Source organism: Podarcis bocagei (genome assembly GCF_964188305.1).
Source record: "Podarcis bocagei genome assembly, chromosome: Z".
NCBI classification, from domain to species: domain Eukaryota; kingdom Metazoa; phylum Chordata; class Lepidosauria; order Squamata; family Lacertidae; genus Podarcis; species Podarcis bocagei.
In genome coordinates, this window is record NC_138140.1 from 15,724,347 (window position 1) to 15,737,595 (window position 13,249).

At 44.3% G+C, this 13,249-nt stretch overlaps 1 protein-coding gene across 2 annotated transcripts in view; it reads right to left on the minus strand.

Moving 5' to 3' along the window:
* Positions 1-6,606, minus strand: part of GFI1B (growth factor independent 1B transcriptional repressor) — a 39,023-nt gene extending 32,417 nt beyond the window's left edge. For both annotated transcript variants that reach the window (XM_081179255.1, XM_081179256.1), the window contains exon 1: positions 6,501-6,606. The gene's annotated coding sequence lies outside the window, so the exon portion shown is untranslated. The remainder of the gene's footprint in view (positions 1-6,500) is intronic.
* Positions 6,607-13,249: the final 6,643 nt, after the last annotated feature.

The following is a 13,249-nucleotide window of genomic DNA, read 5'->3' on the forward strand; positions in this document are numbered from 1 at the left end:
TTTCTTTCCCAGACTTCATATAGCGGACCTCTGATGATATGGCTCGAAAAACCCTTATGTGCCTTTCCTTTACTTAGCCAAAGATAGGCATGCCAGCCAAACCTGTTTTCTGCACCCTCGAGTTCCAATAAGTCCTTGTTCTCCAAAGTTATCCAATCCTTCACCCAACATAGGCAGGCAGCTTTGTAATACAGTTTTAGGTTGGGTACCGCCAGCCCTCCTCTCTCCTTTCGGTCTGTAAGTAGTTTGTATCTAATCCTTGGCCTTCTTCCCTGCCATATAAACCTTGAGAGGACTTTCTGCCAATCTTTAAATATTTTAGTCCCTCTGATAACCGGAATGTTTTGGAAGAGGAACAACATCTTAGGAAGAATATTCATTTTTATTGCCTCCATCCTGCCGAGCCATGAAAGGTTAACTCTACTCCAGACATCCAAGTCTTTTTTTACTTTGTTCCAGGTCATTGTATAATTATCTTCAATTAGGTTTATGTTTTTGGGTGTAAGCCAAATACCTAGATACTTTATTTTTTTGGTTACTTCAATTCCATATTGTTTCTCTAATTTTTCTTTCATATCGTTTCTCAAATTCTTTGTTAAAATCTTGGTCTTTGATCTATTCAATTTAAATCCTGCTAGTCTGCCATATTCTTCTAGTGTTTCCAACGCCTTCCCAATACTTCTTTCCGGCTCTTCTAAAGACAACATCAAGTCGTCAGCGTAAGCTTTTAGTTTAAACTCCCTTGGTCCTATTTTGATCCCTCTGATCTCAGGTGTCGATCTTATTTTGTTTGCCAGAACCTCTAGGACCATAATGAATAGAAGTGGGGAGAGGGGGCAGCCTTGCCTGGTTCCTTTTTCAATTTGGAATGTACTTGTAAGGTTGCTGTTTATCACCAGTTTGGCCGATTGATTTGAATATACTGCCTGTATTCCTTTCAGAAATTCTCCCTCTATTCCCACTTCTTCCATAGTCTTTAATAAAAACGACCAAGAGACATTATCAAACGCCTTTTCTGCGTCTATAAAGATCAAAGCCGCTGGTATATCGTTGTTAATTTCCAAATATTCAATTAGGTTTATAGTGTATCTCACATTATCTTTCAGAAATCTATTTGGTAAGAAGCCTGCTTGGTCTTTATGGATTAGGTGTAGCAGGCATTTTTTTAATCTATTAGCCATAATATCGGCATATATTTTGTAATCGTTGTTCAATAGAGATATTGGCCTATAGTTTTTAATAGATGTTTTGTCTGTATCTGGTTTTGGAATTAATGTTATAAAGGCTTCCCTCCACGACTCAGGTATTTTTCCTCCTCTTAAAATGTTGTTCATGGTATCGCAGAGCGCCGATAATAATTGATTTCCTAGAACTTTGTAATATTTAGCCGAGAGGCCATCCGGGCCTGGAGCTTTTCCTATTTTCATTTTTTTTATAGCGTTTTGGACCTCTTCTATATTGATGGGTTTGTTTAGTTGGGATCTTTCTTCCTCTGTGATGGTCTTCCCTTTATGTTTCTTTAAATATCTTTCTATTTGTGTTGTATCCTCTTCCCCCTTCTTATATAGTTCCTCATAAAACTCAAGAAACTTTTCTTGTATTCTTATTGGATCTACTATCAGGTCTTCCTCTACCTTTATTTTGTTTATCATATTTTGTTTCTGTCTTTTTCTCAGTTGCCAGGCCAGGAATTTCCCTGTTTTATTCGCTGACTCAAAATATCTTTGCTTCATTAGCTTGATTTTCCATTCAATTTCTTGACTCGTCAGCATCGAATATTGTGTTTGTAACATTTTTATTGTTCGAATACTTTGCTCGTCCTTCGGGTGGTCTATTAGTTTTTTCTCATACTCTCTTAGTTGCTTGAGAATTTCTTCCTTTTTCTGCTGTCTTATCTTCCTCTTATAATTGTTTTGCTGGATAAATAGGCCTCTTATTACCGCCTTACTGGCGTCCCATACCACTTCTATGTTTGTTCCTGTGTTCAGATTCGAGTCAAAGTACTCTTTTAAGGTGGTTTTGGCCTTTTCAATAACATCATCATTTTCTAATAAGTATTCATTTAGTCTCCATCTAAAACTTCCCTGTATTACACCTTTAATTTCCAAAGTTATCAGGTTATGATCTGAAAGAATTCTTGGATGGATTTCACAACTTATTGCTCTTAGGGTGAGTGCTCTCGAAGTCCAGATTTGGTCTATTCTGCCCCAACTTTTATGCACTTCCGAGAAAAAAGTAAACTGTTTTTCTGTTGGGTGTTTATATCTCCATATATCTATTAGGTCTAGGTTTTCTTCTAAATCTTGGAATGATTTCGGTAGTTTTCCTTGATTTCGTTTTCTGTTTTCCGTTTGTCTATCAATTTCTGGTGACGGCACCGCGTTAAAGTCTCCCAGTAATATCGTCTTGTTGTCATCTAAATCTAATAGAACTTGTTCTAATTTCTTAAAAAACTCATGTCTGTTTGTATTTGGGGCGTAGATATTAACTACATTGATCTTTTCTCCCTGGAAGTTGATTTGAACCCCTAGTATCCTCCCCTCCTCATCTTTATATATCATTTTTGGTTCCCATTTTTCCTTCACATATACTACCACTCCTTTTTTTTCCTCTTCCGTAGAATTTATAAATTCCGTACCCAAATACTTGTTTGTTAAGACGTGTTTATGCTTTTTGGCTACGTGAGTTTCTTGAATACAGATTACATCCATTTTTTTCTTTTTCAACACATTCGCAATTTTATTCCTTTTGGCTTTTTCATTCAGTCCATTTACATTCCATGTAATAATTTTGAGGTTCATTGTCAGTTTTATCTACTAATAAGTCAGTAGTTTCCCGGTTTGTGTTATACCGGTTTAGATTCGGGTGAGTTTGTCTTCTGTTTGTTCTTCTTCGACCTCTTCCTCCTCCCCTTCCTCCCCTTCTTCCCCCTCATCTTCCTCTCCCCCTCCCCCCGCTCCCCCCTCCCTCTCCAGTCCCCACCTCAGACTCACCTCCCCTCTTTCTTCTCTCTCTCCTTCCTTCTCTCTACATCTTTCCCCCACCCCTCCGAGGTCTTTTTCATATCTACGAAGGAATTTACTGACTTCCTGGTTTTCAGTTATCTTAAATCTTTTCCCTTTGTAAAAAAAGGAAATCCCTTCTGGGAATTCCCATCTGTGTTGTATACCATTTTTCCTTAAAATACCAACTATTTGTTTGTAACCCTCTCTTTTCCGAAGAAGTCTAATTGGTATTTCTTTAAAAATGATAATGGGTTTTCCATCAATTACCAGTTTCCTCTGGTAACTTTCTCTCAAAATCCTATCTCTCATGTCTGTCGATTTGAAGATCACTAGGCAATCCCCTGGAACTTATTTTGATCTATTTTGTTTCAGTCTAATTTTTATTCTAAAGGCATTTTCTATCGTTTGTGCTACCTCTTCTTCTTTCAGTGCAAGCCACGTCGCGAGTTCCTTAATCATTTTCCCTTTTATATCTTCCTCTCTTTCTTCCCCTAATCCTCTGAATTTTAAATTTAACTGCTTTTGTTTCATCTCCATCAAGGCTAAATTATCTAAGACCTGATCTTGAGTTTTACTCAGTTCTCCAAAGTTTTCTTTAGTTTTTTCAGCTTCTCTTCTCTGGTCTCTCAAATCTTTTTGCATTTTTTTGTTTATTTCTTCTAAAGACTTTGTTCTGGCTGTAAGGTCTTTTATCTTGTTTGAGAGTTCCCCTGTAACTACTTCAATCTTTTTGTCAAAAGATTCCTGCATCTCTCCTAACTTTTTTTCTATACGTGTTTCATTTTGCCTAAATTCCTCTTTTATTTTCAACCATAGTGCATCTAGATCTTTTATTTCCTCTTGCCTTGAGGTTCTCCTGTCCATTGGTGTTCCCACAGACTTCTTCCCGTCTTTCCCCGTCATCTGCTCACCTCCCCCCCCACACCCCACACCTCCCACAATAAACTGACTTAAATATTTTTATAACTTTCCCCAAAAAGCATAAAATGGTTATGTTGTCCTTTAAGTCAATGTATAACTGTCCCGTATATTTTCGCAATCGGTACACAATTGGTTCCCTTGCACAATACTGGAAACCTTCACCTCTAATTTGTCAGTCTTTGCAATTACCTAATGGCAGAAATAAATTCCAAATGAGAAGGAGAGATGCGAGGAAACCAAAAGTGGAGGAGGGGGAGAGAGTTAGGGGATATCAAAGGGGTAAGAGAAAAGGGGAGAGCACAAAAAAGGCAATAAAGAGACAAGGCAGTCCAAATGAGGCAGATACTGAAGGTAATGGGGCCCTTTATATGTCCAGCTGTCCTTTGTCAACAACAAATTGTTGCTGTTTTTTCAGTTGCATATATGCTATATGGTAATTTATGGACCTAATAGGTATCTAAAGCCATTTGCACATAACAAAATATGTATTTTATCAAAGTAATTGTTGAACTATATAAAGAAATGAGCAAACCAGTGATATTTTAGGTGCAGGCTAGCAGGCGGGGTCCATTACTTACGTCATAGGAGCTTACACAACCCAAAACACTGTTGCTGTATGTAGGTTTTATTTTATTTTTTGGAATCTTATATTTTGGAAATGTACATCCAGGGTTTTTTTTTTCCTTTAAATTTTTTTGGGGCCCCTAATAGAGTGGGGCCCTAAGCTAAAGCTTGTTTTGCTTATACATAAATCCGGCACTGACCAGGAGTATGCAAAGAGGGGTTTTCTGGACATCTGTGTGGGTGGGGCGGGCCTGGAGATTCCGAAGAAAGTGCCCCCAGATAAAGCCTGGTGGCAAGATTTCCATTTGGGATATGGGTCAGGAGATGGGGTGGACTGGGCCCCAGGGAAGAGATTCCCCATGTGCCAGAGAGGAAACAGCTGGGGGTCCCGGAATTGTGTTTCAAGCAGCTGCATAAATTGCAGGTGTAAGTTTAGAAGCCCTGACCCACAACCCAGAAGGAATAGCAGGGCCCCAGGAAGACTGAACCTGTGGATTAACCAACAAGGACTGAGAACTTTGTTTGATTTACTCAGTAGTAAGAATTCTGTGGAAACCCCAGGCAGGGTATTGCAACAAGGAGAGGAGGATGGGTTTCTGCTGACTGAACAGATTTACAAAGGGACTTTGCCTGCTGCAAGTTCAACAAAGGTTTTGAAATGCTGTGGTGTGTTTTGTTTTCTTGAATGCAGTTGGTGGTGGAGGAGCTAGTAAGTGTTTTGTCTAAATTACTCTGTTCAGTAATGTGCTTTTGCATGCTTGTGATAATGAAAACTGTTAATGATGTATAGGAACTGTGCTGATAAGAAATGGTGAAAATGTTGATAGTGATGACGAAGGGCCTCTGGGTTGAGACAGCTCTGGTTCTGAGGCTGGCATCCTGACTTAAACATGCTTTGGAAACTCATAATCTTGGCTGCCAAGTGTGGGTGACTGGGTAAGCTGCATTGGAATGGTTATCAGAGTGTACCTCAAGAGGAAAGAGAAAGCCTGGAGGATTCCAGGGAAGCTGGAGGTCACCTGGATATTAACTGTTCTTGTGTTTTTAAACATGTCACTGCACTATTACCTGCTTTGATGTGTTGCTCTAAATGCTGTAACTTTTCTGTTATTTCTTCTGCACACCTATGGAAAGCTGTCTCTCTTTCTAAAAGGGTGGTAGTGTTATAGATTTTGGGGGACCTGCCTAAACCCTAGAAATTAGTAAATGGTAGGATTTGAGTATTTGGCATTTTGAAGGCAAGATTGGAAGTCAGTGGAAAAGTACAGGCTAAGCTTCCTTTCGAGCCAGGGCCTCATCTGAGATAGAGGCGATGGCATGATAAAAGGTGTCAATGACCCATCTAAGAGGAATCTTGGGCCTGGGCATACAGAGGTTGCCATGATGGTGGTGTGTGTGTTTGAGTTGACAGGAACAGAGAGGTTTTTAGAGCAAGGTGTGTTGGCCAGAAGAAGGGGAGAACAAAGATAGATCCATCTTGGGCAGGTTGGCTGAAGTCTGACAAGGAGAGAGGCCTTTGACTCCAGTGCTGTACTGCGGTGGGAACAAGCCCTGCTTGAGATGAACATGCTGTAAGATCTGGACTACGACAGTTTTTGCCACGTCTGCCCTTCTCAGACAGTATTTTAGATGGAAAAAAAATATCATTTTTTTTCTTACGTGCACTGATGATAGTCAGTTTGGATGGGGGGCTTTTATCAATTTCTGAAGTCACACAATCAACCAGTAGCTGAAGTGGGTTCCACACAGTCACAAAAACAAGTCCCAAAAATGAAGTCACAAGCCACAGTCACAAAAGCAAAGTCACAAGTCAGTCCCATAAAACGAAGAACAAATCACAGTCAAAAAACCAAAAAAGCCACACAAACCAAAACGCAAAAAGGAACCAGACAATGAAAAGCGACCCCTAAAACAGCAATTTTACATGATTTTTACAATCTAACGAGGCCATTGATCCATAAAATGAAATCAATAAAACAGTACAAAATGAAAATGTGATTTTTTTCTTACCTACGCTGATGATAGTCATTGTTTGGATGGGGGCTCAGGGTCCTCTTTCACAATCACAATCGACTTGGCTCCTGGCATTCATGGAGGCCTCAGAGAGCGCCCGCGGCTGGAGCCCAGTCACGGAGCCTCTGCAGGCCCTGCGGATGTTGGGGCTTGGCTCCCCGCATTCGCGGAGGCCTCTGAGAGCTCCGTACGCCCTGCGGATGTCCGCGCTTGGCTCCAGGCAGTGGCGAGGCCTCCGAGAGCTCGGACAACTTACTTCCGGGTTACAATAGTTTGTAACCCTAAAAAACGTAAGTTGAAGAGTTCGTAACCTGAGGTACCACGGTAAAATCTTTTGGCTACATTTTTCCAGTTACATTTTTCTATTCTAGTTACATCTTCTAGTGTAAGAAAACACTTTTTTGAAAGATACAAAAGGGATACAGTGGTGCCTCGCAAGACGAAATTAATTCGTTCCGCAAGTCTCTTCGTCTTGCGGTTTTTTCGTCTTGCGATGCACGGTTTCCCATAGGAATGCATTGAAAATCAATTAATGCGTTCCTAGGGAAACCGCCTTCAGACCAGGTCCGGGGACAGTCTGTCCCCGGACCTCTTCTGAAGGCTGGGGGGGGGGCAAGGGCTTTTCTTCTCACCCCCAGCATTTTAAAAAAACCCTGGGACAGCGGAGGACTTCTCCGCTGTCCGAGCGATCTTAAAATGCTGGCGGGCGGCATTTTAAAATCGCCCCGGACAGCGGAGGACTTCTCCGCTGTCCGGGGCGATTTAAAAGCCCCTGGGAAGGCAGGCAGGGGGGGACAAAGACTTTCGCCCCCCGCCCGCCTTCAGAAGGTGTTCCCACCCCCCCGCCCGGCTTCGCAGCAGCGCTACGAAGCCCGGCGGCTGGGGCAGGTGCTCCCGCTCCCCCCACCCCGCTTCGGAGCAGCGTTCCGAAGCGGGGTGGCTGGGGCAGGTGTTCCCACCCCCCGCCCGGCTTCGCAGCAGCGCTACGAAGCCCGGCGGCTGGGGCAGGTGCTCCCGCCCCCCCACCCCGCTTCGGAGCAGCGTTCCGAAGTGGGGTGGCTGGGGCAGGTGTTCCCACCCCCCGCCCGGCTTCGCAGCAGCGCTACGAAGCCGGGCAGCTGGGGCAGGTGCTCCCGCCCCCCCCACCCCGCTTCGGAGCAGCGTTCCGAAGCGGGGTGGCTGGGGCAGGTGTTCCCACCCCCCGCCCGGCTTCGCAGCAGCGCTACGAAGCCGGGCGGCTGGGGCAGGTGCTCCCGCCCCCCCACCCCGCTTCGGAGCAGCGTTCCGAAGCGGGGTGGCTGGGGCAGGTGTTCCCACCCCCCCGCCCGGCTTCGGAGCTTCCCGCTGCCCCCGGACCTCTTTTGAAGCAAGGGGCGGTGGGGAGAAGCGATCTCCTGGCCGCCCCTTGCTTCAAAAGAGAAGACCCGCTGTCCCCGGGGCAAGCTTCGTTTTGCGAAGCAAGCCCATAGGGAAATTCGTCTTGCGAGGCAACTCGAAAACGAAAAAACCTTTCGTTTTGCGAGTTTTTTGTCTCGCGAGGCGTTCGTCTTGCGGGGTACCACTGTACCTTTGATAGAGTCAATGGTTGGATTGCTCAGCTACATTCTTTAGTGGTATTACAGTGGTACCTCGGGTTACATACGCTTCAGGTTACATATGTTCAGGTTACATACGCTTCAGGTTACAGACTCCGCTAACCCAGAAATATTACCTCGGGTTAAGAACTTTGCTTCAGGATAAGAACAGAAATCGTGCTCTGGTGGCACGGCGGCAGCAGGAGGCCCCATTAGCTAAAGTGGTGCTTCAGGTTAAGAACAGTTTCAGGTTAAGAACAGACCTCCGGAACGAATTAAGTACGCAACCAGAGGTAGCACTGTACAGCGACACAGAAGTAAAAGATACAAGTAAAAAGATAAATTCTTTTGTTAGCATAGAAATACGTAACACTGAGAGGTTCATTTATTAACTACCCTCTCTGAGCATGGTTTCTCTTATGACAGCTCTCAATAGGTCTTTCCTGTGTCTAGCTATGGTATCTCCAGCTGCTGAGAGTGACTTATGAGTTCCTTGTCATGTACATGTCGGTTATTGTCCTGGAATATATTTAATTGTGCTTTTTCTGGAGTTACTTCTATTACCTGTTTCGTTATTTTTTATATTTCCTGCAATATTGGGCCATTGGCTCATAGGTGTCAACCTTCACTTTTTTTGTGGGAAATTCCCTTATTCCAGCACTGTTTCCCGCCCTTTCCCGCTGCTATCCCGGATTGTTAGATATCCCGTAGACTGTCCCTGGGACAGGTGAGGCCGCTGATCCCTTATTTTCAAATCTGAAAGTTGACAGCTATGCATTGGCTTGATCCACCTGGCTCTTCCTAGGTTCTTATGCTGATATATACAGTGGTACCTCAGGTTAAGTACTTAATTCGTTCCAGAGGTCCGTACTTAACCTGAAACTGTTCTTAACCTGAAGCACCACTTTAGCTAATGGGGCCTCCTGCTGCCGCTATGCCGCCGGAGCACGATTTCTGTTCTCATCCTGAAGCAAAGTTCTTAACCCGAGGTACTATTTCTGGGTTAGCGGAGTCTGTAACCTGAAGCGTATGTAACCCGAGGTACCACTGTAATAGCGATGAATGTTCTTGGAATAAATGTAGTGTTTTAATGCAACCGTGTCTGCTTTCATGAGACGAATGGAAACTCAGATATTGCATAGAAAGACCAAGGGGTCTGCCCTTGTAGCTTTCCCCTCCAGTGAGCTGCGGGCCTATTCCTAGTTCTGACCATTTTCTAATTACGCGGCAGGCGGGTTCAAGTTGTCCAGGCCGCAGTTGCTAACGTAAACAGGGTGGGCGTGGCCCCCAGGGCCGAACCCGGTAGCACCTCCCTCCATCAGCTTTGCTTGTCCGTTTGCAAAAGTTTCCTCCCGCCTTGCTCCCCCACAGAGCGACTTCGTATCACATGACCCACCCCTAGTGCTGGAACCTTTTTCGCCGCGGGCCTCCCTCGGAATCACGAGACCTCGTGTCGATTTACGCATTGCCAACCTGTTCTGATAACCGTCCGCCTCCGCCCTAGAGCAAAGGACACCGGAGACGGCACACACCCTGCTCGAGTCTCAGTGTCTTAAGAGAAGGGGTCTTGGTTGAGGCGGCAAAAGGATGTGACACCGGGCGGGAGCGGGGGGTCGCTTGTGTTGTGGGAGGGGAACTATTTTCTGAAGGAGGGGGCGAGGAAGAGAAAGGCGGCGGAGGGATATCTGGGCGGGGCAAGATGGCGGCGCCCTGTGGGCTTTAGGAGTCCTGAGTGGTAAACAGCTGAGCGTAGGCGAAGGAGGAGCAGCCGCCGGAGCAGAATCGGAAGGGTGAATATCTAGGTTTGGGGTTCGGTAAGAATGAATGGATGACAGTGGGGAAAGCAGGGGGGAAGGAAGAAGAAACGCGGGTAGCGATGAGAGGAATAAGGGGCAGTGGGGAAGGAGTGGTCCATCAGGCGAGGGGAAGCAGGGAAGAGGATGGAGCGTGAGGGCAGGGCTGTCTCTGTGTGCATCGGAGCAGAAGGGAGGCGAAGAAACAATAAAGGGGCATCGTGCATTTAAATTGGAGCTTTTTGGTTAAGGGACGCCTTTTTGTCATTGCAACTTTTCAGTTTACCCGTAACAACGCCCCTGAGAGGTAGGTCAGGGAAAAGTGGTGTGTTGATGGGGGAGGGGGGAGGAAGAAAGAAAGTGGCGATGCGGAGGGAAAGCTAAATATATTGTGGGGGAGGGTCCTGCGGGCAAAGAAATAATAGAGGTAATGCGTCTTTGAATTGAAGCTCTTGCTGCGGAATAGTGTTTGCCTAAAAACAGGGTGGGGAGAAAAATCGAGAAGATGAGGGGAAGATCAGTTCTAAGTATTATTTGGGGTAGGGGCCGAATGAGGAAGGGGCACGGTGGGGCGGTGTAGAGAAGCAGAATCATAAGACAGCTGCTAAATAATAGTTATAGTGCTTGTTTTGTGATCACAGTGCTTCATGTACATTGGGGTTGTACCCAGTGCTAGTTCTATTGAAAGCAGACCTATTGATATTAATTGACCTAACTTACCCATGCATCTTAGGCATCAGTGGTTCTACTGAGTAGAGCTAGCAGTTGATGCAACTAATTGTTTATTGTTTTAAAGCTATGAAGCAAGCCTTTAGACCAAGAAGAAATGGAGAATAAGGTCCAAAAGGGGGGAGGGAAGCAAGGGTAGATGGGCTCTGTTGTTATGTAAGGAAGGGTAAAGGAACGATACTTATTTCAGTTTTATAGCTTTTAGTGTTATTTGTGTGCTATTCCTGTGAGGTGGGCAGGGCTAAGTAGAGGTGGTAGTGGGTAGAGGGGAGGAATGGGGGGGGGGGAGGACAAAGACATGGGTGAATTGCCTTTGTGAATATTCCCCAGTCTGTTCTCTTGTGTTTAAGCTTGTTTTTGAAACGTCCTCTCCCTGCCCCTTGAACCAGGAAGTCCCTTCTAAGGGCCCCTTTATCTGAGATACATTGTAACCAGTGTTTGGCAAATCTTGACTAACCTGTTTTTGAAAATGGAAAGTTGGCCAGTGTATATAGCCCCCTTTGGATCCTACTTGTGGGCTTCTCATAGGTATCTGTTTGGCCACTGTCATCCAGCAGGGTTTTTATTACATTTTTTTTTTGGGGGGGGGAGAAAATGCACCCTTCTCCTCTGAAAAACATCCTGTTGACTAGCTCTAATTCAGAGGGACCCACAAATAAAGGAACAAAATAGTCTTTTGTTTTTAGCTGGATTATTTCTGTTGTAAGGCTTTCTGTTTTTCAGGCACAGTCAGCTGGCTTGCTTATCCTATTGTTGTGGATCTCTGGCTTAGATTGAGAGGAAAACCACTCTTCCCAGGCATAGCTGTCAGTAGAGAGTATTCAAGGTGGCTGTATGCACTTAAAAATTCTCTCACATTCGTTTCTCTGTGTGTGGCTGGTGATGACTTCTGTAAAATTCTACTGACTAATACCAACTATGGCTAATTTGTCAAAATGGCAGGCATACTTGAAATACCTCAGGCTATCCTGTCTAATGAGCTTGTTACTAATAATACTCTCCATCACTTAAAATAAGATTAATTTTTCAGAGTTTATGAAAGTTATTCCTTACAGGCATTGGTTGTCTACAGGCAGGGAGAAATTGTGGACTGCAACTTCCTCCAGCTGTAGCCAGTATGGCCAGTAATCAGGGCTGATAGCAGTTGTACTCCACACTGTCTGGAGGGTGCTATGTTGGTTCTGTGAGTCAGTTTGGTCCAGCAGGTTATTCCCTGGTTGGTTTGGATGTGAAAACTGTCTTGAGCTTTCAGTCTATTTACTAGGTTTTTTGGGGGGAAGTCATCTTTGAGGTCCTTGTCTATAGCAATCCAAAGAAGAATCCACTTCAGCAGAATTTTACAGGAGGCTTTATGATAACTATTGTAATGTGCAGACTAAACTTTGTGTCCTGGTTGACTTGGCTGTGTATGAAGGGAGATAACACCCTAAAAGTCTGCATTTTATAAAAGAATGCTCTTCTGGATCAGAGTACCTTAAGGATCGCCATAGCCCTTATATTGCAGCTCAGTCACAGGAGTGCTGTTAGTAGCCCCCCCCCCCCGTGTTACAGAGGCAAAGCTGGCCTCAGCTAGAAGTCAGACACTTGTGGTTGGTGGGTCCACACTGTAAACACCCTTCCAGCAGAGATTCGGCCAGCTGTCATTTGCAGTTGCTTAACTTTTATTTTTGTTATTTATTTATTGCTTTTTTATCCCACCTTACTTCCAAGAGCTCAAGGTGGCATATGTATTTCTACACCTCCCTCTAAATTTTATTCTCACAACAATCTTGGGCTGTTAGGCTGATAGTGACTGGCCAAAGGTCACACCCAGTGAGCTCTGTGACTGAGTGGGGATTTGATCCCAAGCCATAGTCCAATACTCTAACCACTATACCACAGTTCTAGTTACAAGTAGGTAGCTGTGTTGGTCTGCCGAAGTCGAAACAAGATAAAAAAAAAATCCTACAAGTAGCACCTTAGAGACCAACTGAGTTTGTTATTGGTATGAGCTTTTGTGTGCAAGTGTGCAGACATTACTTTTTTGAGCCATGATAGAAGCAGCTTTAGATTTAAGTTTTACAGTTAGGTCTGGCTCTTTTGAGAGAGCCTCAATCACCAAACATGGCTAGAAATTATATTTTCATTCCTACAATTGTTCCCTGGTCCTCCCAGAAATCATGGGAGCTCTAGTTTTTCATAGACTTTGAGGGTTAAGAGACACTGTAATCACCTCACAGAGCTACAATTCCCAGAGTTCCCTAGGAAGAAGGATTGATTTTTAAAGCACTCTGGAATTTTTAGCTGTGTGAGCAATATAGGTGTCGCCTAGCAACTCTCAGCACCCTTGCCAAACTGCAGCTCCCATGATTCTGCAGAAGAATCCATGATTGTTGCAGGTGGTATCTTAGTGCTTTAAGGATGTGGCACCTGTGTACAACTTACTATTGTAGGGCAGGTCAGTGGCCCTCTGGAAAGTCTCAAAATCAATCAATCAGTCAATCTTTATTACGGTCCAGAGACCCAACAAATCGTTACAAAGCAATACACAATTCATACAGCCTACCTCCAGGTTAAACAAGCATTTTGTTCAGACTTAAAGATAGGGATCATTGGTTCTTGTAACCACTGATAAAAACTTTGCCACTGCTAATGTTCTAACGTTTGTCCG